General features: G+C 38.9%; 1 protein-coding gene across 8 annotated transcripts in view; it reads left to right on the top strand.

Annotated features, from left to right (window-relative positions):
• DAGLA (diacylglycerol lipase alpha) overlaps positions 1–26426 on the top strand; it is a 130471-nt gene that overhangs the window by 24926 nt on the left and 79119 nt on the right. Inside the window, exon 1 of one of the 8 annotated variants that reach the window (XM_083348351.1) lies at positions 76–183. The exons of 6 other annotated variants lie outside the window; for them this stretch is intronic. The gene's annotated coding sequence lies outside the window, so the exon portion shown is untranslated. Of the gene's footprint in view, positions 1–75; positions 184–26426 lie in introns of those variants that run through there. One more of the 8 variants, XM_083348357.1, reaches the window with a different exon arrangement.

Raw genomic sequence — 26426 nt, 5'->3', positions numbered from 1 at the left:
TGGCGGCGCGTGCACGCCGCGGGGGGGGGGTGGGTGGGTGGGTGGGCAGGAGGAAGAGCGCGCGCCCTCTTCCGCCCCCCCCCCCAATCGGCAGCCCCGCCGCCAGAGGTGGAGGGCCTGGTTGCCAAGGGGAACGGAGAAGCATCCCTCCTCCCCCGGCACCAGCAGCGTGGGAGCTGGACGGTAAGCAGGCAGCGACCCTGTGGCTCTCGTGCCCAAACAGGTGCCTCTTCGACTGCTCCCCTCCCAGGGCCAAACCCGGGTATGTGGTGGAAGAGGTGGGGGTGGGGAGAAGCGGTGCTTTCCCGGGGAGCTGGTGACGAGGAGCTTTTCAGGTGGCCTTGGGTCATTTTTTTCCCCTCTTTTTCTCCTCCTCCTCCTCGCCGTCTCTCTGCCTTTTTCCAGAAATCGGTAGAATCCGGGTGGTGGGGCCTGTGGAGGAGGGATTATCTGCCGGAGAGTTGGAAGTGTTGGGTAGGAGGGACGGTTGCCCTATGGCAGCGTTTTCCAACCTTAGGAACTTGAAGATGCGTGGACTTCAACTCCCAGAATTCCCCAGCCAGCACAGCTGGCTGGGGAATTCTGGGAGTTGAAGTCCACGCATCTTCAAGTTCCTAAGGTTGCAAAACGCTGCCCTATGGAACTGCAGTGTAGCACGCTTCAATTGGTTCTTCTGTGTGCCCCAATCCAGCTGCCTGCAATCAGTGCAGGTTCGCATCCCACCAGGCTCAAGGTTGACTCAGCCTTCCATCCTTCCCAGGTAGGTAAAATGAGGAGCCAGGTTGTTGGGGGCAATTAAGCTGACTTTGTAATAATGCCGCTTGGGGTGTGTGTGAAAGCCCTAATAAGCAGGCATATACATAGAATGAAGGCTACTGCTAAGCTTGTAAGCCGCCCTGAGTCTTCGGAGAAGGGCGGGATATAAATGGAATTAAAATAAATAAATAAATAAATAAATAAATAAATAAATAAATAAATAAATAAATAAAATAAGCTGACTTTGTAAAAATGCCACTTTGGGGGGGGGGCGAAAGCCCTAATAAGCAGGCATATACATAGAATGAAGGCTATTGCTAAGCACATTTGATTTGTGCTTAGATTGTAAGCCGCCCTGAGTCTTCGGAGAAGGGCGGGATATAAATGGGATTAAAATAATAATAAAAAATAAATAAATCCTTGTGAAAAGGGGAGATGACAAAAGGGAGAGGTCCCCACAGTTGACGAATCTGTGCACGATGGTGCCTTTTGTGAAAATGTAGAGTCTGGATTCATAACCAAATGCTGAGGGCGTTTACTTTGCAGAACAAGTGAAATTCTTTCTATAACTTATTAAGCCGATGGGAAAATTAAGGGATCTTTTCATCCTTGAAGGTTGCTTCTGCAAGAAGATGCTTCTGTCGTGCAATTTTGTCTGGTGATATAGCATCCATTAAAAGTTTGTGTGTGTGTAATGTAAAGTGAAATAAAGGACATCTTGCCTTATGATTTGAAATTGCTTAAGAGATTGTAGCCTTGTCTGTTTTAGTGAGATAAGTACCTGATACTTGTATTTTGATTATTGCCCAGGGTTCTACTATTAGATTGGAACAAGATAAAAGTGGAAAAAGACAAAATTAGAAATAAATTGCCTCCAAAGATTTCTAATTTTAAAAATTAATGTATTAATGTATTGATTATTATTAGAATGGTTAAGGTTTATTAATGGTACATATGTCTATTAAAAGAATAGTTGATAGAAATTATGTATCAGTGAGAGGTTTTAAAAAGGATTATCCATGGCTATAATTCAAACCCTAGAACACAGTTTAAATGGGTGGAGTTCAGTTTACTAAATTATGCAGTTTCTTTAATTACTAATAGTTCTGCAGAAAAGCATAGTAGAGATAGTTAATTTCTTTTTAGAAGTGTAAACAAATATTGTTTGCATGAGGCTAGGCTCAGGTGTGGCCTCTCTTGGGTGAATGACTTAAAACTAATGATCGGTTTTAGAACTAGGTTTCTATAATTTTATTCATCTGTACAGTTATATCATCATGAATAGATGACTCCTTACTACCCATAATACAGTGTGAATGCATGTGAAAAAGAACATTAGGTATTTTTTCCAAGGCTTGAAATATTGTATTGCTTTTGTCCCTAACAAAAGTCAGTTTTGTATTGTTATTGTCAATAGAATCAAAAATTTGTGGGGGGCTTTTGTTAAAAGAGCTGGGTAATCAGATTTCTACCATTCTCTAAAATTCATATTCCTGAATGAAATTGCTTTCAGAACTGATGGCAAAATTAGAGCTAACAAATATATCATATACTGGCACTAATTTGTAGAATGTTTTGAAAGTTAGAATCCTCTGAATTATAAAATGATGACTTGACATTTTCAGCTGTAGTTTAAAGCTTACCTGGAGTGCTTTATTATACTGTACAGGGGTTTAAATTAAAAAAATGAAAAAGATAAAAGGCAAGGATAAATTCATGCATATATGGGGCTTCTCACACATAATAATAATAATCTTTATTGATTATCCCGTGGGCCATATCAAGGTGCAGAGATCCAAGCACACATTATACTAAAATGCAGTAAAAACAATTTAGAATTGAATTAGTTAAAATATAATTAAGGATGAAATAGAAATAAAATACAATTTAAAATAAAATTGGGATAAAATACATTTTTAAAAAGAAATTATTATTATTTATTAAATTTATATGCTGCCCTTCTCCCCAAGGACTCAGGGCGGCTCACAACAATAAAAAGTCAAAAAACATAAAGTACAAAATTTAAAAAAGAATTAAATAATGGATATAATCAATAAATTACAATTTAACCCAATAAAAGCCAAATTTAAAACATAATCAGTCCAGGCCCGCTTGTTGGAACATCCATGTCTTCAGGTCACAGCGGAAGGACCAAAGGTCAGGGGCAGTCCGCAGCTCCGGAGGCAGTTCATTCCAGAGGGTTGGCGCGCCCACAGAGAAGGCTCTCCCCCTGGGGGTTGCCAGGCCGACTGTGGGAGCGAACCGGGCGAAGGGAGGTTGATAATGGCAGCAGGTGGTCTCGCAAGTACCCCGGGCCTAAGCCATGTAGAATCAAATTAGAATCAAATACGGCAATTTAAGATGTAGATAGATAAAATATGATAAAATTATATTTCACTATCACCCCTACAGTCTGCCCCAATCAGTCTCACATATGCCGATCTCAGGTACTGTGCTATGTTAAATGTAATTTTCAAATTCTGGCCGCACATAAGATATTTTGATATGGGAGTCCCAATGGTTCATTCATTCAATGTATAGGCCAAAATACCTGTCTCTCACCCTCTTTTACAGGTAGCAGTGAAATAGGATGTGAGCCAGGTCTTCAACCTCTGCCGCTCAGCAGATGCAGAGACGTTCATTATAGGTTATGGAGTGGAATCTCCCATATCTGACCATTGTGTCAAGCTGTTCAAATCTCACTAGTGTGAATATTTCCCTAAGATATTTTGGCAGTTGTAACTTCAAATAGCTGTCTGCTTGAAAAGTGCATTTGTATTTGCTCAGCTATTTCAAGTTACCCACCTTACTAAGGATGGCTATATCGTTTTGTGCTTCAATAGCCTTAATTCTTTGGGCAGCTCTTTTTTTAGATTGTTCCCCTGTTACGAAAGAGACAGGAAGGTCATAGCTTCTTACAAAATTTGTGAATTTAGTGAACCATATATGGGGCTTCTCACACATGTATATATTTAAATAACACTTTACACAATCTTTTCAGTAAAGGATATTCATTTTATCTATACATATATAATCTATAAAGGGACGCAGTGGCTCAGTGGGTTAGGACGCTGAGCTTGTCGATCAGAAGGTCGGCAGTTTGGCGGGTCGAATCCCGAGTGCCGCATAACAGAGTGAGCGCCTGTTACTCGTCCCAACCTAGCAGTTTGAAAGCACGTACAAATGCAAGTAGAAAAATAGGGACCACTATGGTGGGAAGGTAACAGTGTTCCATGTGCCTTTGGCGTCTAGTCATGCTGGCCACATGACCACGGAGACGCCCTCGGACAAGTGCTAGCTCTTCGGCTTTGAAACGGAGATTAGCACCGGCCCCTAGAGTTGGAAACGACTAGCATGCATGTGTGGGGGAACCTTTACCTTTACCTATATAATCTATACCTGTTCATAAGTTGCAAGTAACATCAGATTTTCAATCCACTGATAGAAAATGCCATATAATTATCTTTTAAATATTGAAGAACAGGTCTTTTAGCAATAAGAAGGGCACAGAATATCTATTTCTGTTCTCTAGCTGTCAATTAGCATGTAATCATTTTAAAAAATGGTTGAAAACTCCCTTTTTAACTGTATCCATTAGGAATACATCCACATCTCTGGTCATGTCTTTTCCTAAAGACAGTAATTTCAAAAACAAATTAGCAAATGGCATTATACATCCTGGAATAAAAGTATTTCTAAATGTTTACCTTTCAATCTGTATTAAAATTAAGTCTGCACCCACAAAATCCTTACACAGGTAGGTTTTGGCAGTAAAGCCAGTCACTCAGTCAATTAATTAGAGCTGCTTTCCCAATCTGAGGTTCTCCAGAAATGTTGAGACTCCAAATTCTCAGCTGATATATGAGGTGCATCACAGTGGTGAAATCTGCATTAGAAAGTTATGACAATAGTGTGACTATTTTAATTATATAAATAAATATAAATATAAATAAACTGATTAGCTGGACCCGTACCAATCAGGTTTCAGGCCTGGGTACAGCACGGAGACGGCATTGGTTGCGCTGGTGAATGATCTCTGCCGGGCTCGGGACAGGGGTTGTTCCTCTATCCTAGTCCTATTAGACCTCTCAGCGGCTTTTGATACCATCGACCATGGTATCCTACTGCGGCGTCTCGGGGTTGGGAGTGGGGGGCACTGTTTTACAGTGGTTCTCCTCCTACCTCCTGGGCCGCTCGCAGTCGGCATTGATGGGAGGGCAAAGATCCGCTCCGAGGCCTCTCGTTTGTGCAGTTCCTCAGGGGTCGGTCCTCTCTCCCCTCCTGTTCAACATCTATATGAAGCCGCTGGGTGAGCTCATTCGTGGTTTCAGGGTGAGGTATCACCAGTATGCTGATGATACCCAGCTTTTTCTTTCCACCCCGAACCAACCCAGTGATGCCCTCGACGTGATGTCCCGTTGCCTGGAGGCGGTCCGGGTTTGGATGGGAAGAAACAGGCTTCATCTCAATCCTGCCAAGACTGAGTGGCTGTGCATACCAGCATCTCAGACTAACCAATCTTTTCCATCGTTAACTATGGGGGGGTGAGGTGTTAACCCCGTTGATAGGGCCCGCAACGTGGGCGTCCTCCTGGATTCACAGCTCAGTTTGGAAGATCATATAGGAGCCGTGGCCATGGGGGCTTTTGCCCAGGTTCGCCTGGTGCACCACTTACGGCCCTATCTGGACCGAGATGCCCTACGCACAGTCACCCATGCGCTCGTGATCTCCCGGCTAGACTACTGCAATGCTCTCTACATGGGGCTGCCCCTGAGGACCACTCGGAGGCTTCAGCTGGTGCAGAATGCAGCCGCGCGAGTTGTGATGGGAGTCTCCCGATACTCCCATGTAACACCTCTTCTCCGCAAGCTGCATTGGCTTCCAGTTGCCCTCCGGGTGAGATTCAAGGTGCTGGTGATGACCTATAAAGCCCTAAATGGCATGGGCCCGGATTATCTGAGGGAGCACCTGTTGCCAGCATCAATTTCCCATCGTCCTGTGCGCTCCCACAGGGAGGGCCTCCTCAGGGTACTGCCGGTCAAGGATTGCCAACGGGCGATCCCCAGGGGGAGGGCGTTCTCTGTGGGCGCGCCTGCCCTATGGAATCAACTGCCAACGGAACTCCGGACTGCCCCCAACCTTTGTTCATTTTGCCGGGACCTAAAAACCTGGCTCTTTGAGCTGTCTGGTCTGGACTGAGGGGTTTTAATGTTTTTAAATTGTGATTTTAATTTTTTGGGGGCTAGACTTAATTTAATTTTATTTTTATTTTATATTGTATTGTTTTTAAAATTTTGCCTTGTAAACCGCCCTGAGTCCTTCGGGAGTAGGGCGGTATATAAACCAAATAAATAAATAAATAAATAAAATAAATCCAATAATGTTTAAAACAGAGTTTTTATAGCTATCATAGCTTATAGAACAGGAAATTTGAGACAGCTTTTGTGTAAAGATTTTTATACTAATTTTATATTGCTTTTAAAATACAGTATATTTTCTAGGAAATACATTTTTCCCTTAAAAGGATTTTCCTTTGAAATATTACATTATTAACTTTAACATTCCTGACCTCCACAGAGAAGGTTTTTTTTTGCAATCTCACTTTCATAAAACAAAAATTAAAACAGTATTGAAGCAAAATCTGATTATTGCAGTGCAAACCATGGCAATGTCTTTTCTTGCCTTAAATATTAATGGCCTTTGTGTGGGATTCAAAAAGAACAACCCCCACAATATGTCTTATGGAGGCATGTGTATACATCTATCTCTCTGGTTTGCATTGGTTTCTAATCTGTTACTCTTTCCCTGGCTGGCTTGGAGGAGGAAAGTAAAAGTATTTACTTCTGTTTTCAACTGCTGTTTGTTATGACATCCAAACTGAGAACTACAGTAATTATCAAGTGTGATTTATATCCAAACAAATCAGGTTCATTAACTGTAGCTTGAAGTTATCTTTTAGGCAAACTACAGTCAAATTCTCTTCCCCCAGTTACTGTGGTTCTGTTCACATAACATGTAAAACCATGACTGGTTCACTAAATAAGCCAAATTGAGTTGCACATACCCATAAGTCATAATTTACTGACTGCATTGCATGGTTCACATGCTGTAGTACAGAGGTCCCCAACCTTTTGGGCACCAGGGACCACTTCCGTGGAGAAAGGTTTTTCCACGGACCGGAGAGTGCTTGGTTTTGTGTGCTGCTTGCATCCCACGGATGGGGCTTTGCTTGTTTGTGCAGACAGGTTGCTGGTATGCCGCGGTCTGGTACTTTCTCCAGCTCCTTTGTTTCTAACTAGTATTGCCCTGTACATATGAAAAAGAAACTAGTAGCAGAGGCACTCTTACCCTCTCATTTCTGCTAGGAGGCTTTAATTCTGTGCATGGAGCTTAGCATGGGATATGAATCAATGGTTAAAATCTCGATTTGATTGAAAATGATAAAAGACCTTAGTTAAACTGAGTTATTCTAATCCTCCCCCTGGGTTCAGATGCCCTGTTAAACTTAAATCACAAAATGACTACAGTATATTTTGTGTAAAGATGTATAACTCCAAACAAAAATTGGTTAAAAATGAAAGCATTTCATTTTCTCTTCATTGCTGTGCTGAAAAAGAATTAAACAGAGAGAACGTACAGTGGCCTGGAGCATTAGTTGTAAGGCTAACATGCTCATGCTCAAATTAATGCCAGTCGATTTATTCTTTAAATGAACATGTTTGTAGGGTTGGGTCTGGAGTTAGACTGGGATGTGGTCTGTGGAAGTTTGTACCCTCTAAATTTTTTTCTGTACAGGTACATTTTGTTATCTTGAAAAGCTTATAAGAGCTTTTCCCTGATTTTTTTCCAATGTTCCCCTGAACTTTTGCCCCAGGTTTAGTTGATTTCAGAAAGCTAAACATGGTGAGACTTAGCTTATACATGAAGGGGAGACCACCAGAAAAGCTAGAATGACAACAATTTCTGAGAAAAGGCAGCATAAAATCACTTCTCTATTGTTGGCAAAGAAGTAACAGAAATGTATCATTGTAGTCATCAGAAGTCAAGCTTAACTTGAAGATGATGTTACCTTTAGCTTTTATAGGCCTGATCAGTTGGAAAAATGGCACTATGGGTCACTGATATAAAAATGAGACTCCAGAAACTTTTCATCATGGAAGAATTTATGTTGTATTTTTATACTTTATACTATACCACTATTCTCTTACAAACTCAGTTCATTTATTTTCAGTGTTACTGTGGTACTATCTCTGTATTTAATGTAGAATTCATTCTACATTGTTTTCAATTTTTATGGATAACAGTACCCTGTGAAGCACATTGAAGTGAAAGAATAGTAACTGTCCAAATGTTGTTCCATAAGTGCCCATGGTTGAAAATGGATTTGAATATAGGTCTTCCTTTTCCAAGTTGACCTAGTTTAGTTAGGTAATTTAAATGCTGATAGTCTGATTAAACCCTAATATAGCTCTCTGCTGCATTCAAAAATGAATTTTTAAGATTTTGCAGACCTATTTCCTACAAATTAGGTGCCATCAATCATTTCATAAAGCTGGCATCTGAAAAGTGTTACCATCTTGTGACATGTAAATTATGGTGCATTTTTACAATCTTATATTTCAATAGTCAAATCTTTATTAAAGAAACTACTGATGTAGTTCACAGTAGAATGTAAATTGGAATATTTGTGCAACTAGTGTGATAGGTGGAATCTGACACTAAACTAAGAAAAATTATTCCTCAAATGGTTAAAGTTTCCTTTTAAAATGACTTGAAAGTCCCTTTAACTAAGGGAAATGTTAGTATTTATTTTACTTTTGGATATTAAATATAAAATATAAACATTGCTAAGTAAATTGAGGTGTGATTCACTTTACCTACCTGTTTCAAAAATAGTATTTCAGCAAAGGCAGATATAAATATTCATACATCATTCTTTATGCATGAATAGCTTAGTGAAAGTTTGAGAATGTGTATGAATTTTAAAAAGTATATAATTATGGTTGCACTTGTTAAGGAATTGAGCTCAACAAAAATTTGTATTACATTCTTCATTGTTCATGAACATTGCAAATGTTCTTAATATGGAAAGTTGAAAATATAAATATGGAAACTCTCTTCATCTAGAACTTGTAATCTATTTTCAGCAAAGTATTCAGCAAAGTATTCTGTAGAGACAGAATATGCTAACATTCTTTTCCAAAATTTATTGTGAATAATTGTGAAAATGTTAATGGATTGTTGATCATCCCATGTAATATTTCATTCTTAATGTGTGGTTTGTTGTTGCATTGATCCTCTAGAATATGAGGCTAACAATCTGAGCATAATCAAATCAGCTGGGAAATTTATTTGTTTTTTATTTGATTTGGATGCTGCTCAATACTAAAATGACACTGAGCATCTTCAAATGTAAAAACAGAAAAACAATAAAGATGGACAATAAATAAAATTCTAACATTTTGAAATAACAATATTCAACTTTAAAAAAACCACCAACAGAACTTCATATTCATTGTATCCCAAAGTCTGAGAGAATAGCCACATTTTTAAAGGAACATAAATAGAATGGAAACCACTTGGATTTCTGGGGAGATATTCCTGAGGCAGGTCCGTGACAAAAAAGATATATATATGCTGGTTCTGATAGATTGTTGAATTGAAGCACATAAGCTTTGACTGATCTTATGAATGGTCTGAAACCATAGGAGAAAAGCCATATTTGCAGTGGCACAAGCTTAATTTTAAAAATGCTTAGATTCACAGATACCGATTTAAATGTTGGACGAAGTTTTCTTGATTTTATGAAATTGAGATCATAGTGCAGTAACAGAGTAAATAATATGTAAAGGACTCCAGTTCAAGTTAAAGGATCACTGATAACAAAGCTGGAAAAGAGTAATAGAGTAACCAACAGTTTAACTGTAATTTAATTTAATTTAATTTAATTTAATTTAATAATTTAATTTGTATACCGCTGTTAAGGAATTTGTTTGTGCAGAGGTCTCCTTGTGCTACCAAAGAGTTGCACAGACAAGGAAGGGTACTGAGAGCAGTAAAAGTCACACACAGAAATACACTGAGTTCTAAAAGCAAAAAGTATTTTACTTTTGAGGTGGTGTAAAGACAAAAATGCACAGTCAAAAAATAAACAGTCCAAGATCATACACAATAGCAACAGTCCAAAGCTACAAAGTCTTCTTACCGGTCCAGAGGTCAATACACAGTTTAGGTTACAACAGTAGTAAACTAACAGCAGAGCAAAAACAGTAACAGTAGAGATCAGTGAATTCAAAGAGAGAGAGAAACTACGCTCCTAGCTTCCTCTTATGGCCATGAGAACACTTACACACCCATTGGCCAATTAACAACTTAAAGACATAGCATTATGGTTAATATATTTTCAACCCAACATTGTAGGCTAACACCATATGCCTAACAACCGCCCTTCTCCCGAAGGACTCAGGGCGGTGAACAGGGCATGACTAGTTTCATATTTTAATTTTCAAAATACAACTATTATCATGGCTTGGGGCCAAATTACTTAATGGACTGGCTTCTCCCAGGCATTTCTAGCCATCCAATTTGATAACTAAGCAAATCTGGTAGGTTGGGTATGTTACAGGTGCTGTCAGCCATGGAATGCTGACTGGCAGGGACCAGGAGACATGCCTCTTAGCCACATTCTCCCTTCAGAGATTAGGATGATCCTACCTTGTTTGCTTTTCTAAGGTGGTGAAAACCTGGTTATGTGCCCAAGTGTGTGTGGGGGGAGGGTCTGAGAGTATTAAAAGCCCCATTTCTTGGCTACCTTAACATCCATGGGAATAGATTTACTTGATGACTATATATGTTTATTTTGTATTTTTAAAATTGTCTTTATGTTGCATGGCACCCAGTCACTTCTTGAGAAGAGAGGCTATAGAAATAAAATAAAATGAATCAATCAATAAAATAAATATGCTGTTTTATAATAGAACAATTACTGTGGTGCTTAAAAGTTTGGGAATCCTTTTGAATTTTCAGGGGGTGGTGGTTATTTTGGGTATAAATATGACCTAAAATACGATCTGTTCCGCACACTAATCCTAAAACTACATGAAAAGAATCCAGTTAAACAAATGAGTCAAAATTATACTTGTGTATTCACTGAGGAAAATTATCCAAAGTTAACAGATTACATTTCCGATCATACACAACCATAAGTGAGCCCAGAATTATAGTTGTAAATCGTTGTTGCCATAAGTTGACATCACATGAGAAGACTAAGCAAAGCAAAAAGCACAGTCATTAAGCAAATCAATTTTCACCAGTGTTTTTGTGCCAAAAACTGGCAAAAAAAGTCACAAATTGTAGTCATATAACCACTGAATGCTGCAAATGGCTATAAAGATGGAAGCCGTGCACCCAAAATATAATGACATGACTGAGGGTGGTGGTGGTGCAGCCATCATATCTTTAAAACTGGGTTGTAAGTGGCTTTGGGGAAGTTCGTTATAACTTTTATGGCTTCCTTCTTGGTTTTCCACCCCTAACAATCTAAATCTACCTTTTAAAAGTATAATCTGGTCCTTCATGCTGCTAAATAATTGTTTAGGCCTCATTGTTTGAACACCCAAATCTATCACAAGGTACAAATTTGGAAGGGGGATATAGAACAAACCATATTTAGATGGTGTCATTAGTTAGAATCCTGGCTTCTTTTTGTTTTTATGCCCAAACCAATGTAAATCTTTTGATTAACAAGATGCAAAACAGCAAAAAAAAAAGTTTATTTTGTGATTAAATTGTGTTCTTTTACTTCCTTCAACTCCTCACTTCCTTAGGCAATGGTTATTGCTTCCATGCCCCAACCTTCTTTGAAGGTAAAAGTGGGCATTTACTCTCCAAATGTCAGACCACATACTTGCTTCTATGTAGCACAATATCAACCAAAGCACAAAAAAGTAGAACTTTCAATGAAAGCTTTTTATAAGTACACAAAAATCCTCTCCTGCATCCTGCCCAGAGAAAGATGTCTACAAACATAACAAAATCAGTTAAAATTGTGCAGTTGCATAACCATAAAGCAAATTTTGTCTCTTACTTGACTTCAGCCTTCAAGCGGAAGTACAGACTGTTTGTATGTAACCTCAGTTTATAATATAAGATTGAATTTCAGCATATATATCATTGGTGGTATGCAAAAGCAATGTGGATTGGATACTATTTCCTTCATGACATGGAGAAGTGAGAAGAGAAAAAGAACAGTTCCTAGTTCAGTACAGTGAGGCAAAGCTTCAAGAAGCATTGAAACTTTGAGAAGTTTGGATTTAGGACTATTGCATCTACTAATTAATTTCTCTCATTAATGTGTTACAGATTCAGCCCCATTTGGCTCTCCTTTATTTGAATACATTCCTTGCTCTGAGTCCAGAAGATTTGTCCCATAGTGACAGATACTGCTCCAGCTTCCAACTAGGTCTCAGTTATTATCTTAAGTATTATCAATCATGCCGACTTTTAGTTCAGTGAAGTGGTTAAGATACTGTACGAGACTGTGATTTCTAGTCATAGAATCATAGAGCTGTAAGGGACCTTGGAGGTCTTCTAGTCCAATCCCTGGCCTAAGGCAGGAAACACTCTCTCTCAACTCATCATACTGTACATCACCCAGTGATAGTTGTGGGGAAAATAGGAAAGAGCCACACCATAAAGATTTCTAAAAAAATAAATGCAGGATATAAATGCAATAAAACTGTATCAATAAGTGCATGTGATAACGGTGTTTATAATACATACAAATGTTCATTTTGGGGGGAAAAGTAACTTTTTTGTTTTGCTTGTTTATATATATATATATATATATATATATATATATATATATATATATATATATATATATATATATATATATGCATTTACCAGTATTCTGCAACATGTGTGTGTATTTGTCAAAGAGCTAGGTCATTCTGTGAGAATAGGTTAACCCTCTTAGTAGGATTAGTGTCAATATATCAATATTTTTTGGAAGTAAGCAATCCATGAAATCATTGGATAGCAAGAATATAAACTTCCTTATGTGGAAATCTGCTTTATTTAATGTGATTCTCAACCTTATGACATGATCATTTATATTCCACCTCTTTCTATGGGGGGTGAGTTTTTACCTCCCGTGGATAGGGCTCGCAACTTGGGAGTCCTCCTAGATTCACGGCTTACTCTGGAAGACCATATAGTAGCCGTGACTAGGGGAGCTTTCGTCCAGGTTCGCCTGGTGCGCCAGTTGCGGCCCTATCTGCACCGGGATGCCCTGTGTACGGTCACTCATGCGCTCGTGACCTCTCGTCTGGACTACTGCAGTGCTCTTTACATGGGGCTTCCCTTGAAGACCACTCGGAGGCTCCAACTGGTACAGAATGCGGCCGCGAGAGTTGTCTTGGGAGTTTCCCGGTACACCCATGTTACACCTTTGCTCCGCGAGCTGCATTGGTTACCAGTTGTCTTCCGGGTAAGATTCAAGGTTCTGGTAATGGTCTTTAAGTCCCTACATGGCATGGGTCCAGAGTACCTCGGGGACCACCTGCTGCCGGCGTCAACTTCCCTCCGCCCTGTGCGTTCCCATAGAGAGGGCCTCCTCAGGGTGCCTCCGGTCAGAGAATGTCGGCTGGTGGCCCCCAGGGGGAGGGCCTTCTCTGTGGGCGCTCCGGCTTTATGGAACCAGCTGCCGGTTGAGCTCCAGACGGCACCGGACCTTCGCTCCTTCCGACACGGTCTGAAGACCCATTTATTCGAACAAGCTGGCCTGGCCTGATGGGGAATGTTAGGGTTTTTAATGGGTTTTTATATTGTTATTGTTTTATCTGGGCGATTATTTAATTCTTTTTTAATTTTTGTATTTTCTATTTATATGTGCCCTGTTCACCGCCCTGAGACCCTCGGGAGAAGGGCGGTATACAAATTTAATTAATTAATAAATAATAATAATAATTAATAATAATAATAATAATAATAATAATAATAATAATAATAATATGAATTGCTTGGAAAAGAGCAATAAATTCAATAGCATCTTGAACACTGTATCAAAAGAAAGCTTTGTGGAATAAAAAAATACACTGAATCTGAATCAACAATTCCCTCCCTCCCTTCCTTCCTTCCTTCCTGGAGAACCTGATGAGCTTTTTATAAAAGATTGTGTTTGAGGAAAAGAGAGAGCAATATTTAAACTACTAGTTTTTGTGCTTGGTTGAATTGAGAACGCCTGGTCTAACCAGTTTTGCTATTTAGAGCCTAGGACTAATGTGAGATTTTATAGACAGCACTAATGTACTCACAGAATAGTGTGTTCTGGGTTGATTCTTAATGCTCTAGAATCTAGATAGAATAATAGTTTGAGTTTTGCCTTCATACTTGGAATGGCTGTCAGCAAGCTAGACATTCTTAGCATACAGTACATGTAATTTACCACCACCCCCAGCCCCCCCCAAACAAAATGTTTTTTATCTCCTGATCAGCATAATTCTGTTGTGTGAAATCAGAAAGGTAGGTAAATAAAATTAAATATATAAAAGAGTAGTTTTTCACCATCAGGATTTTCATTTACAAAAAAAAAATGAGCTCCAACTTTTCTTTCCAGCTTGAAACTGAAGGGTATACAGTATGGACAAGTGGCACGGAACCTTCTATATGGTTATTTTGTGGCACCTTGGAAACACAGCAGGCTCCAAATTGGCTTGATGTGCCTTTAAAGAATAGTTTTTTTAAAAAAAAATTATTCCTAGCAATTTCCTGAACACTATGGTCCCTGCATTTTTCTTGCAAAAAGTTTTTGGAAGTGATTTTCCATTGCCTCCTTTCTAGAGCCCACAGACAGTGACCGGTCCAAGGTCACCTAGCTGGCTTTGTGTCTAAGACAGAACTAGGAGTTCAGGATGTTCTGGTTTGTAGCCTGCAGTTTTAAACCACTATGCCAAATTGGCTCATTGAAGAATAATTGTCCACCAAAAGTTTCTTTTCCAAAAAGTTTCTTCTTAAATGGTTCAGGAAGACTTATAAGAGGAAGGGACTTTTAACAATTAAAAATGTCTTGTTTCTATTTTAAGTTGGACAAGGATTTATTTATTTTTTAGGTTGCTGATCTCATTCTGGCTGGAAGCTAGGAAATAGTGACTACTTGAATCTGCAAGATTTTTATAATGCTTTGGTTTTCAGGAAACAGACTGACATAATGATCAATGGAGTAGTTTTAAATGGCTTCCTATGTGTGCTTTGAGCAATGGTTCTCTTTTAGTGAAATTGTAAATTTTAGCTTTTTATTATGTATAGTTACAGGAATTATATTAATAATTAACATCTTATTTGATAAAAGCAGATCCATCTTTATCTTCTTTATCTTCAAGAAGCAGATTACTTGATTTGGTTGTGATATAATGAATTTGGGTCCCCTTCATTAATTGTGATTCTTTAGACATGTTAATAAATTAATGCTTATGCATTCTGTAACCTCATATACATACACCCATATATGTTGGTCATTGAAAGCACTTTGTGCATAGTTGGCATTTCTATCATTCTAATTTACAAAAATGTATATATAATGTAGTGTACATAGATAGTATCATAGATACTATGGAACATTTATTAAGGACACTCCCTTTCTACATTTTGTATGTAAGATTATAATTATCCATTTTTAATCAGGAAGCATCAGTGGAGAGTTTGGAGAAGTCTTCTGGAGGGGAAAGAAATTTCTACTTATTAGTTAAGGAATAATAAGTTTCTAAAATTTTCTGTCAGATACGAGAAGTCAGGAACCAAGACAGAGTTCAAAAGTATTACAAGTGTGTTTCATGCTACTTACGCACAAGAATTTTTCAACTACTGATGATCAAGGCAAACTGTCACCAGATAAAATGTGGAGGCTAGACTGAGGTCTGTCTCTTAAGGGCGTGGAGACTCGAAACTGATGATGCGTTTGACCAGCTACATTTTCATTCTGATTAGAGTTTCAGTTTCCATTCCATTGCAGTATTTCTGAACTATATCTGTATTTTTTTAAAAAGTGTGTGTTCCTTATGAGGAAATATGTGAAAGGAATTGTCACCTTTGGATTTCAGTCTCATTTCTATTATTTTTATTTCTATCTATCCTAGTGTGCTTATGTTTTCAATAAGTTGTGTTGTTCTGATTTGCAAGGAAAAATATTGTAATTCTGAAATTATATATATATATATATATATATATACACACATATATACATGTTTTCTGAGGTTTTCGCGGGTGTTTGTATGTGGATCTTTGGTCATTCGGGTTTTTCCCCACGTAGAATTGAAGGTGTAGGAGCAACGTTTCGATGGAATCCCATCCGTCATCCTCAGGCTGATGGCTTCAGCTTCCTTCTTCTGGAAGAATTCTACGCGGGGAAAAACCCGAATGACCAAAGATCCACATATATACATATATATACATATACATATACATACATACATACATACATACATACATACATACATATATATATATATATATATATATATATATATATATATATATGGTTTGGGTAATGTTCTTTGGAAGTAGCTGCTTTTTTTAATCTTAACAATACTGATGTTAGTTCACAATTATTCACGAGTGGTGTATAAACTTGATCTGAGTGAAGTCATGAGATTACCGTAGATGCCTGATTTTCATAAGAGCGTATGAATCTCATGGTGTAAAATAATATGTTTTATTGGTTTTAAAAATATTGATTTAATTTGATGACATAATAGGAATCACTTGCACCCATTGGAGTTTAGATCTTGTTGTAAAATGTTGAATGCAGTGTTCACTAAGTTGCAGTCTTCCTTATTCAATATTAAAGTTCCACCACCACCATCTCTACCCAGTAATATTATTAACACAAGTTTTTTTTTTCTTTATCCAAATCTAGAATCTTGTTTATACTTGCACATTCACAGAATGAAGTATTGGATTGTTTTCAATCAAAGCATTGTTGTAAGCTTCTTAGAGTAGCCCCAAGGTGAGATAGGCGGCATATAAAGTAACACATAAAATAAATAAAATAATAATGTTCCATTTCAAATATAATTAGGCAATACTCTCTTTACATACAGGTCTAGTTAATCATGTTTTATTGCCTTTTATGAGAAAGAAAAGAAAGAAAGAACTGGCATTTTAGACCTGAGAAGTGAGAATTGAAGGGTAAAGAATCACATGAATTGTTGTAGCAGTGTTAATTCTGCTGAAAATGTGGCAATAAGCTATATATATGTTTGTGAAGGACATGTCTTTAACATATTCACTCTTTCTGCATAACTACATACTAACGTTCTTGAGACCTGTACTTTTCCCAAAGTGTTTCTGTTGTAGGCTCTGAGGGAGATAATTGTTTTTTATTGAAAAGTTTTTCAATACATTTTATCTTTAACAATCCCTCCCCCCTCCCCCCACCCAACCCTACCTAACCCTCCCTAACCCTCCCCCCACCCCTTCCCCCCTCCCCCCTCCCTGACTTCCCAGAGCTAAATACAAGGTATAAAGGTAAAAACAATCATAATCAACCATATGTTAACAACAATAAACTATTAAGTCTATCGCACTCTAGCTCATATAAAATGACTACAAGCAATACTAATATCACATCAAAACTTATACAAATGCTAAATGAAACTTTTTAGTCCCATATTTGTTCTGGATGTAATCAATCCACTTTTTCCACTCCATAATGCCTCCTTAAGTAACACCAGCTGCCTGCAATTAGTGCAGGTTCGCATCCCACCAGGCTCAAGATTGACTCAGCCTTCCATCCTTCCGAGGTAGGTAAAATGAGGACCCAGATTGTTGGGGGCAATTAAGCTGACTTTGTAATAATGCCGCTTGGGAGGGGGTGTGAAAGCCCTAATAAGCAGGCATATACATAGAATGAAGGCTACTGCTAAGCTTGTAAGCCGCCCTGAGTCTTCGGAGAAGGGCGGGATATAAATGGAATTAAAATAAATAAATAAAATAAAATAATATAACGTTGTTGCAAATGGTCTTTCAAATAAGGCGAAATCTTTGCCATTTCCACCAGGTCAGAAACTTTTAGAGTCCATTCTTCTGTAGTCGGCAGTTCCTCCTTCTTCCAGTATTGACCTACTAAAAGTCTTGCTGCCGTAATTAAGTTCAACATCAACTTAGTGTCCACAACATTAGTATCCGTAATTATGCCCAACAAAAACAATTGTGGACAAAAGATAATCTGTCAGTTTTGTATTTAATATAATCTATGTATTGATGATACTTAGCTTTGCATCTCTGCCATAGTTTAAGCGGGAAATGCAGTGGAAATCCTGACCTGGTCCCTAGATACTTTAAGGGATTGGAAGGGGCAAAACAGACTGAGACTGAATTCAAGACAAGCTGGAGTTACTGCTGGTGCAAAACCTCCCAGAAATTGCGAATACAGAAATACGTCATGTTTGTTCTAATTAGCTGGGTTTCACTTCCCCTGAAAGTGCTGGTGCAAAATTTGGAAATTTTCCTGGATTCATGGCTTTTGCTGGAACAGTAAATAGAACCCATTGCCAGAAAAGCCTTTGACTAAGTTTTGTGACTCTGCCAATTGTTCCTGTTTGTGGACCAAAAGGCACTGGTCATCTAACAGTCTATTATAATTCACTTTATATGGGGCTGCCCTTGAAGATGACCTGGAAGTTGTTTCTGGCCCAGAAAGACAGAATGTGCCAGAATATAACAGACGATTTGCTAAATAACAGTGACAACTGCATTTCTTCTGTTTCCAATTCAAGATGCTGCTTGTTATTTATTTACTAAATAGATTTATGTGGCTGCCCAACTCATACACGGCGACTACTTTATTATTACCTATAAAGCCCTATATTACCTGGACTCTTTTATCTTCAGAACAATTTTTCTTTGGAATAATCTGTTCATCCTATGTCATGTAGTTCTGAATAAAGTAGGAGAAGCAAGAGTCAAGCAAATGGGCAGTATCTCTCATTTCTATTGAGCATGTTCTTGCTTCTCCTATTTTATTTAGTCAGCCAGGTTGGGATCTGCGTATGGTTAAGGGAAGTGGTTAATGTCTCCCTAAGTGTTGGACGGTTACAAGATCTTTACTAAATAAGTCGTCCTTACTGAAATAACTCAATAAATATTCATTGATCTTAAATATTCCATTCTTGAATACTGTAAGATGGTTGAAAAATGGTGTCCTTACAGCTCTACATACATTTGGCTGAAGCCATTTGTAGTTCCTGTAAAGTTTCATCTGAAATACAAAATTAAGAATTGCATTTCCTTCCTTCCTTCCTTCCTTCCTTCCTTCCTTCCTCCCTCCCTCCCTCCCTCCCTTCTTCTTTGTCCTTTTTTCTTTTACCATCCTTCTCTTATTCTTTGCAGCATTTCCAGTCTGTTGTATTGAGACACATTCAAATGGCTATTAGCTAGGTTGTTGACTCTGATATTGTTTGTAACTGCTCTAAGTCATTCAGAATTTTGCAATGAGGTGCCATTAGTATACTGATAACATCTACCGTATTTTCCGGCGTATAAGACGACTGGGCGTATAAGACGACCCCCTACATTTCCTGTTAAATTATAGGGTTTGGGCTATACTCGCCGTATAAGACTACCCCTCTTCCAACGCACACCAAATAAAAATTAAAAAACATCAGATTTGATTTTAATATGGTAATTTTAATTCAAATGCTTATGACATGCAGGTGCTTAGTAGGAAAACTCACTTATAAACATAAGGCTGTTTGTCATCAAACATGTAAACATAAAACAGTGCAAGTGGATTAAACAATAATAATAATAATAATAATAATAATAATAATAATAATAATAATGAGGAGGAGGAGGAGAAGGAGAAGAAGCAGCAGCAGCAGCTGGAGGGGACCTTGGAGGTCATCTAGTCCAACCCCCTGCTATGGCAGGAAACCCTATACCATTTCAGACAAATGGCTGGCCAGTCTCTTCTTAAAAACTTCCAGTGTTGGAGCATTCACCACTTCTGGAGGCAGGTGGTTCCACTGGTTAATTGTTCTAACTGTCAGGAAGTTTCTCCTTAGTTCTAGGTTGCTTCTCTCCTTGACTAGTTTCCATCCATTGCTTCTTGTCCTGCTTTGGAGAATAGCTTGGCTCCCTCTTCTTTGTGGCAGCCCCTGAGATATTGGAACACTGCTATCATGTCACCCCTCACCCTTCTCTTCGTTAAACTACAGATACCCAATTCCAGCAACTGTTCCCTATTTTCCTAATTCACTTTTTCACTTTTCCTAATTCACTCTAAAGCTTTCCCTACGCAGAGCCTTAAGTAAAACCAGCTGCCTGCAATTAGTGCAGGTTCGCATCCCACCAGGCTCAAGGTTTACTCAGCTTTCCATCCTTCTAAGGTAGGTAAAATGAGGACCCAGATTGTTGGGGGCAATAAGCTGACTTTGTAATAATGCTGCTTGGGGTGTGTGTGTGAAAGCCTTAATAAACAGGCATATACACAGAATGAAGGCTATTGCTAAGCACATTGATTTGTGCTTTAAATTGTAAGCCACCCTGAGTCTTCGGAGAAGGGCAGGATATAAATGGGATTTTTTAAAAAAAAAGACCAAATGGGAGATCCGCTCCAGGTTTTCCAGCCAGCCCACCCAGTTCCTGAGTCAAATGTGTCCTTAGAGCTAAGACGGTGCTCTGGCTGCTGCCGTCCCCACCTGCCTTTCAAGTTGGGATATACTACAGCTGGTCTTCAACTTTAGAAGGAAAGACGCCCAGACCCCAGCCTGTAAAAAATCACAGACTGCAGCTTCTTCTCCAATTGGTCCCGCTTTCCCTGCGCAGACTAAATGGCAGATCCGCTCCAGGTTTTCCAGCCAGCCCTGTCCCTAAATTTTCAGCACCCGGCGTATAAGACGACCCCTGACTTTTGAGAAGATTTTCATGGGTTAAAAAGTCGTCTTATACGCCGGAATCTACGGTACTATTTCCTACCCTCTAACTCCAAGGAAAGAAATAATACCCTTGAGCATTACTTAATCCTATAATGGACTGGATGAGAGAAAATAAGTGAGAATTAAATTGAGACAAAGAGAGAAAGAGAAAACTACTCAGGCATTGAAGTGAACTTTGTTTTGAAGAGGGTTACAGTTCCTAACAAAGAGCAGGTCATGGTTTGAGAGTGCTTCTTGACCCCCCAGCTATTGCTGAATTTACAGGTGACAGTTGTATTGAAGAACCTGTTTATACCATTAGGAATAGTACAAACCAACCTTTGCTGGACTTAGCAACAGTTATCTATATCATGATTGTGACCTGTATTGACTTCTATGTGGGCCTATCCTTGAAAGATGTCTGGAAATTGCAATTGGTACCAATGTGGGCCCTGGTTGCTGCCCAGTACAAGATATAGGAAATGTGTGATACCACACTGAAAGATCTGTGTTGGCTGCTAATTGCCTACCAATCAGAATTTAAGGTTTTGCTATTGATCTTTAAATCTCTAAAAAGTGTAAGGAAGGTCTGATTATTTATTTATTTATTTATTTGTTTGTTTGTTTGTTTGTTTGTTTTTATAAACCGCCCTTCTCCCGAGGGACTCGGGGCGGTGTACAGAATAAGGTAGGTATACAGATTGAACAATAGTGAATAAACAATAGTAAAAACAAACTGGGACCCCAATTAGAGCTATCAAGCCAGGCCGGACTGTTGGAACAGGTAAGTTTTTAAGTCGCGCCGGGAGGTCGGGAGCCATCCGGATTTCGGTTGGCAAGCAGTTCCAGAGGGCTGGCGCACCCACTGAGAATGCCCTCCCCCTGGGGGCCACCAGCCGACATTCCTTGAGCGGTGGCACCCTGAGGAGGCCCTCTCTGTGGGAGCGCACAGGACGGTGGGGAGCTGACATTGGCAGAAGGTGCTCCCGTAGGTAGTCCGGACCCATGCCATGTAGGGCTTTGTATGTCATTGTTAGCACCTTGAACTTCACACGGAAGGCAACTGGAAGCCAGTGCAGCGCATGGAGGAGAGGTGTGATATGGGAGTATCGGGAGGCTCCCAAGAGTGTCCGTGCCGCTGCACTTTGCACCAGTTGAAGCTTCCGAGTGGATCTCAAGGGCAGCCCCATGTAGAGAGCGTTACAGTAGTCTAGGCGAGAGGTCACAAGGGCATGGGTGACTGTACGTAAGGCATCCAGGTCCAGATAAGGCTGTAATTGGCGAACTAGTCGAACCCGGGAGAAGGCCCCCTTGGTCACAGCTCCTATGTGATCTTCCAGGGAGAGCTGCGAGTCTAGGAGGACACCCAGGTTGCGGGCCCTATCAACAGGGGGTAGTAACTTGTCCCCGATGTTAAGGGATGGGATGTTCTGAGTATCCTGGCTTGCCGGTACGTACAGCCATTCAGTCTTGTCCGGGTTCAGTTGAAGCCTGTTCCTCCCCATCTGATTATCTCAGGGGCCAGTTGCTTTGATAAGCAAAATGGTAAAAGTGCGTCTCTTTTGTCAATTTTTTAATAGCTAGTCTGTTTTTAATTACCCTGATTTTACTTTTGTGTTTAATATTTTGTATTTTTATTGGTGGAGGCCACACTGAATAGTTGTATAATCAAAATCTGGGGCACATAAATAAAACTCAATAAATAAGCCATGGGGAGAGAAGTAACAGTAAATATGTCAAATCCATATTAAATTAACAGCAAATCAGTTTAATTTAGTTATCTTTGAGTGATTGAATTTTGAAACAAATTAAAAGCAGAAAAACCAACAACAACCCACCAACGGTCTCACAGCTTAAGTAGCATGACTGCAGAAAAGGCCTTTAAACCTCAATTTGCAAATCACTAAAATAGTAGAAATTGAATCCTTCAACAGAAGATGTAGTATTGACATCTGTATTCCCTCATATAACAGCTGATAAATCCCAGCATGAACCAAATTCTTACTGTAATAAGTTCTGAACAACTATTTAACAGGGGTATCCTCAGATATAGCATCCATCAAAGTGCAAATGCTTATTCCATCATGACAACATTTTTGAAGGAAGGCTATGTATTTGTATATTAAAATTGCAGTTGCCATATTGCAACTTTCAGTCATTGTACTATTGACGCTCTTTTTCCTTGAAAATGTACGCAATAAAGAGGCAAAGAAAGAGAAGAGGATGATCAAGAACAATGGATAGACTTGATTACAACAGTGATTGGAAGACCTGAAGGCACAACCTGGGGAGAGATCATGCTGGAAAGATTCTGTGTGGTTGCTAAGAGACAACACCAACTTCATGGCATGTCATCAAATGTGACAAAGAGAAAGGAAGAAAGAAACTTGCATTTTAAAAACAAAGAACAATTTTGAAGTCATTTAATTCTTGAGGTGAACGAGAGCAGGAAACTAACCTCCCTTTGTATTTCAGTGCTCTGAAACAGAATTATCACGGTGCTGGGCCGTCTTCACAGTCTGGACAATAGAGCAGTTTGGAATACCAGAACAAACATAACATATAAAATATTCACAAAAATATGTGGTATAATTATATCATTTGTATAAAGTATTAGAAAGAAATTTTGCAAATAACCTACAGGGACAAATATATAACTTTAAGTAGTAAAGATAAGAACTTTGTATCCTCAAAAATGGTTGTCCTTTTTCTGAGCATGCCGTAAGCATGTGGTACAAATATAATGGCACGGAAACATCTCAATATAAAATTAATGAATTAAAATGCTGAAAGAAGGAATTAAATAGTTCATTTTTGGATACATCATAAAAATAGCATCTGAACAGAGACTGTAATTAGATACTATGGTCTAGTCTACATAAACGTATCTAGCACTCAGAATTAACGTAGTCACTCCTATTTCTCTCTTCTGGCTGTTGCTTACTATGCTCTTCTTTTTCTTTCTGTGAAGATATCTTCATTTTGACCATTGAAATTAACTTGATGTTTCAGCACAACACAGCTGTGACCAAGAAACTGCACCTAGCAAAAAATATGTTTCAATTTCTCTTCTGTGCTTGATTGTTCTTGCCTGTCACTTTTTAGCTTTCCAGATTGGTAGAACTGAACTTACTCTTGATGTTGTGAGTATGCATTTCTCATTTTTACACTATACTGCCTCCTGCTGCTTGTGCTTCTATTGCATGATTTCTAGTCTTGTGCAAGGACTCGTGGCTGGAGTTTGATGACTTAATGTTCTAAGGGCAGTGGTGTAAGGTATATGTGAATTTATTCTTAATGCTATCTCTATATGTCTTTGTCTAAAGTAGAGTGGGTAGGTTGCAACAACACGATGCTTTTTGCTAAGCACTCAGCATTCTGTTTGATGTGTTTGACTTATTCCTGAGCTTGCAGTTTCAATACACACAGAAACTCCCAACTTTGCCTCTTCTCTTCAGGAATTCTCACCCACTTCTTTATTACTTTTCTAGTCAGACAGTGCCTTCTACTGGTTAGGAGCATGAGTAATGTGCACATTATCATTTGGAATATGTTTGTCTCTCATCCCAAATATGAAAGAATACAAAATTCTAATAGAAGAGAATAGAAAATTGAGGTTTGGGACTTGTTTAAAGTGTTAGATGTCCAAGAACTGGTCAAGAACTGCTGTTAACTTTATAACACAAATCTTAAAATTCTTCTGGAATTTGAAATCATCATGCATTATTATTGCTAAGAATAAAAGTTAAATCTGAAGCTAATTTTAATAGCATTTCAACTCAAAATGTAAGGCAACTAAATTTAAAAATCAATTGGACACAGAAGCTTGCATAATACTTACTCTCCATGTTTCCGTAGAGAAATACAATGTCCTCAAGCAAATTTCAGTTAGAAAAAGGATGTAGAGAAAAAGGATAACTACTAACTCTTGCCATTATGTTCTTATACCCAGCTGCAAAGGGGGGGGCTGTGACAACATCCAGGAGGGCTCCCGCCCTGTCCTTTTTAGCCAAGATCCATTCCATCTTCTCTGCCACCATCGTAGCTAGCCAGGTGAGCTTTTTAGGCAGCCTAGGGTGGCGTGATGGGGAGGGGACACACATCAAGAGATGGGTTGTTTTATTAACAACCTTAAGATAGGCATTAAAGCAACAAAGAATAGATTTCCAGACACTCTGGGATTTTGCCCAATGACATCACAAGTAAAATTATCAGAATGCTTGTCTTGTTATGAAACACTCTGTTGTTCCCAAGTATCTCTCTCGGTATGGGGAGTCCTAAAGATCCCTTGTATATGCCAAACATTACCTTATCGATGAAGGAAAATAAGTTCATGAAAAATTCTTATTCTTATTTTCAGAGTCTCAGCGATAGGGAAGATTGCATTGGAAATTAGCCACTCTGAAATTGGAGTGTGTAGCTGAAATACTGATAAACAGTGTGACTAAGGCCATTAAAAAAATGTTTATATCTCCTCCCATCTCTGCTTGCTTTTTGCCTGCATTATAGTACTGCTTCAGATGGGTTTGCTTTTTTATTTATTTATTCAATTTGTATAGTTCCCTCCTCCCCCCCTTTACCTATGTGACTCTGGACAGTTCACACACAAAAAAACACCCCAACATACAAAATAAATAATCAGATAATAACAACATAAAACCACTAAAACAATGAAAACGAGAAAAAGCACAGACTGCAAGAGAGTGCATCCATTTTACAGTGTAGTCATTTTACAGGCTTTATACTGCCACCAGATCCCTGAGACAATAACAAAGCCATATCTTCGGGGCTCTCTAAAAGGCCAATAGGATTGGGGCAAATCTAACCTTAGGGGGAATGATGTTCCAAAGTGTGAGTGCACTGGCAAAAAAAAGTGTTCTTCTGGGTCCTGTCAGATGATGTAGACAGGATCTGTAGCATGCCTCTTCTGCTAGACATGAAGGGACAGGTAGATGTAACTAAAAGATGCAATCACTCAACTAAGCTAACCTTATGTTATGCCCAGCACAGCATTCCATGCACCTCGGCCTATGGTCATGCTGGCCACATGACCAAGGAAATGTCTTTGGACAATGCTGGCTCCCTCAAAGAAATGGAGATGAGTGCTGCCCCCTAGAATTGTGCATGACTGAACAGGGGAAACCTTTAACTGTATAGTGTTTACCTGAACATTAGAATCCAGTGACAGCAACCAGAACATCTTACAGAGTAGAGACGTAACATGCACTGATCTGGGAGAGCACGTAACTGCCCTTGTCACTGCACCAGTTGCAGCTTCTGGATACTCTTCAAGGGCAGCCCCATGTAGAGTGCATCACCGTAAATTAACTCATGAGGTTAAAGCATGCTATATGTCAGTATCCAAAATCAAAACTGTTCTTATGAAGAAAATCATCAAAAATTCCAGTTGGATTCTTGAAGCCTTAGTAGAATGAAGGAGCCAACATTACGTAACATTGAGTGGTATTTTAATTTAGACCAAACATTTTAAGACATATAAATGGGATAGAAACTGAGGAAAATATAATACCCGAGTACACCTGTTAAGTAATGTTTTGAACAAAAGTTTGAAATGTATGGTGTTTGGCTGAAATTCAATATCCAAGCAGCTATTAGGTATCTTACAGATGTCTAACTAAAGGCTGTTTCACAGATCAGGAAATATCTGAATAGAAAGCTTTCTAATGGAACAAAATTCTAGCCCACATTTTACTTACAAAATTAACAATAATTTTACAAATACTGTAATATGCTATG

Source organism: Vipera ursinii, assembly GCF_947247035.1.
Source record: "Vipera ursinii genome assembly, chromosome: 1".
NCBI classification, from domain to species: Eukaryota; Metazoa; Chordata; class Lepidosauria; order Squamata; family Viperidae; genus Vipera; species Vipera ursinii.
Note: the sequence above shows the minus strand (reverse complement) of the source record. Positions and strands in the feature narration are given on the sequence as shown.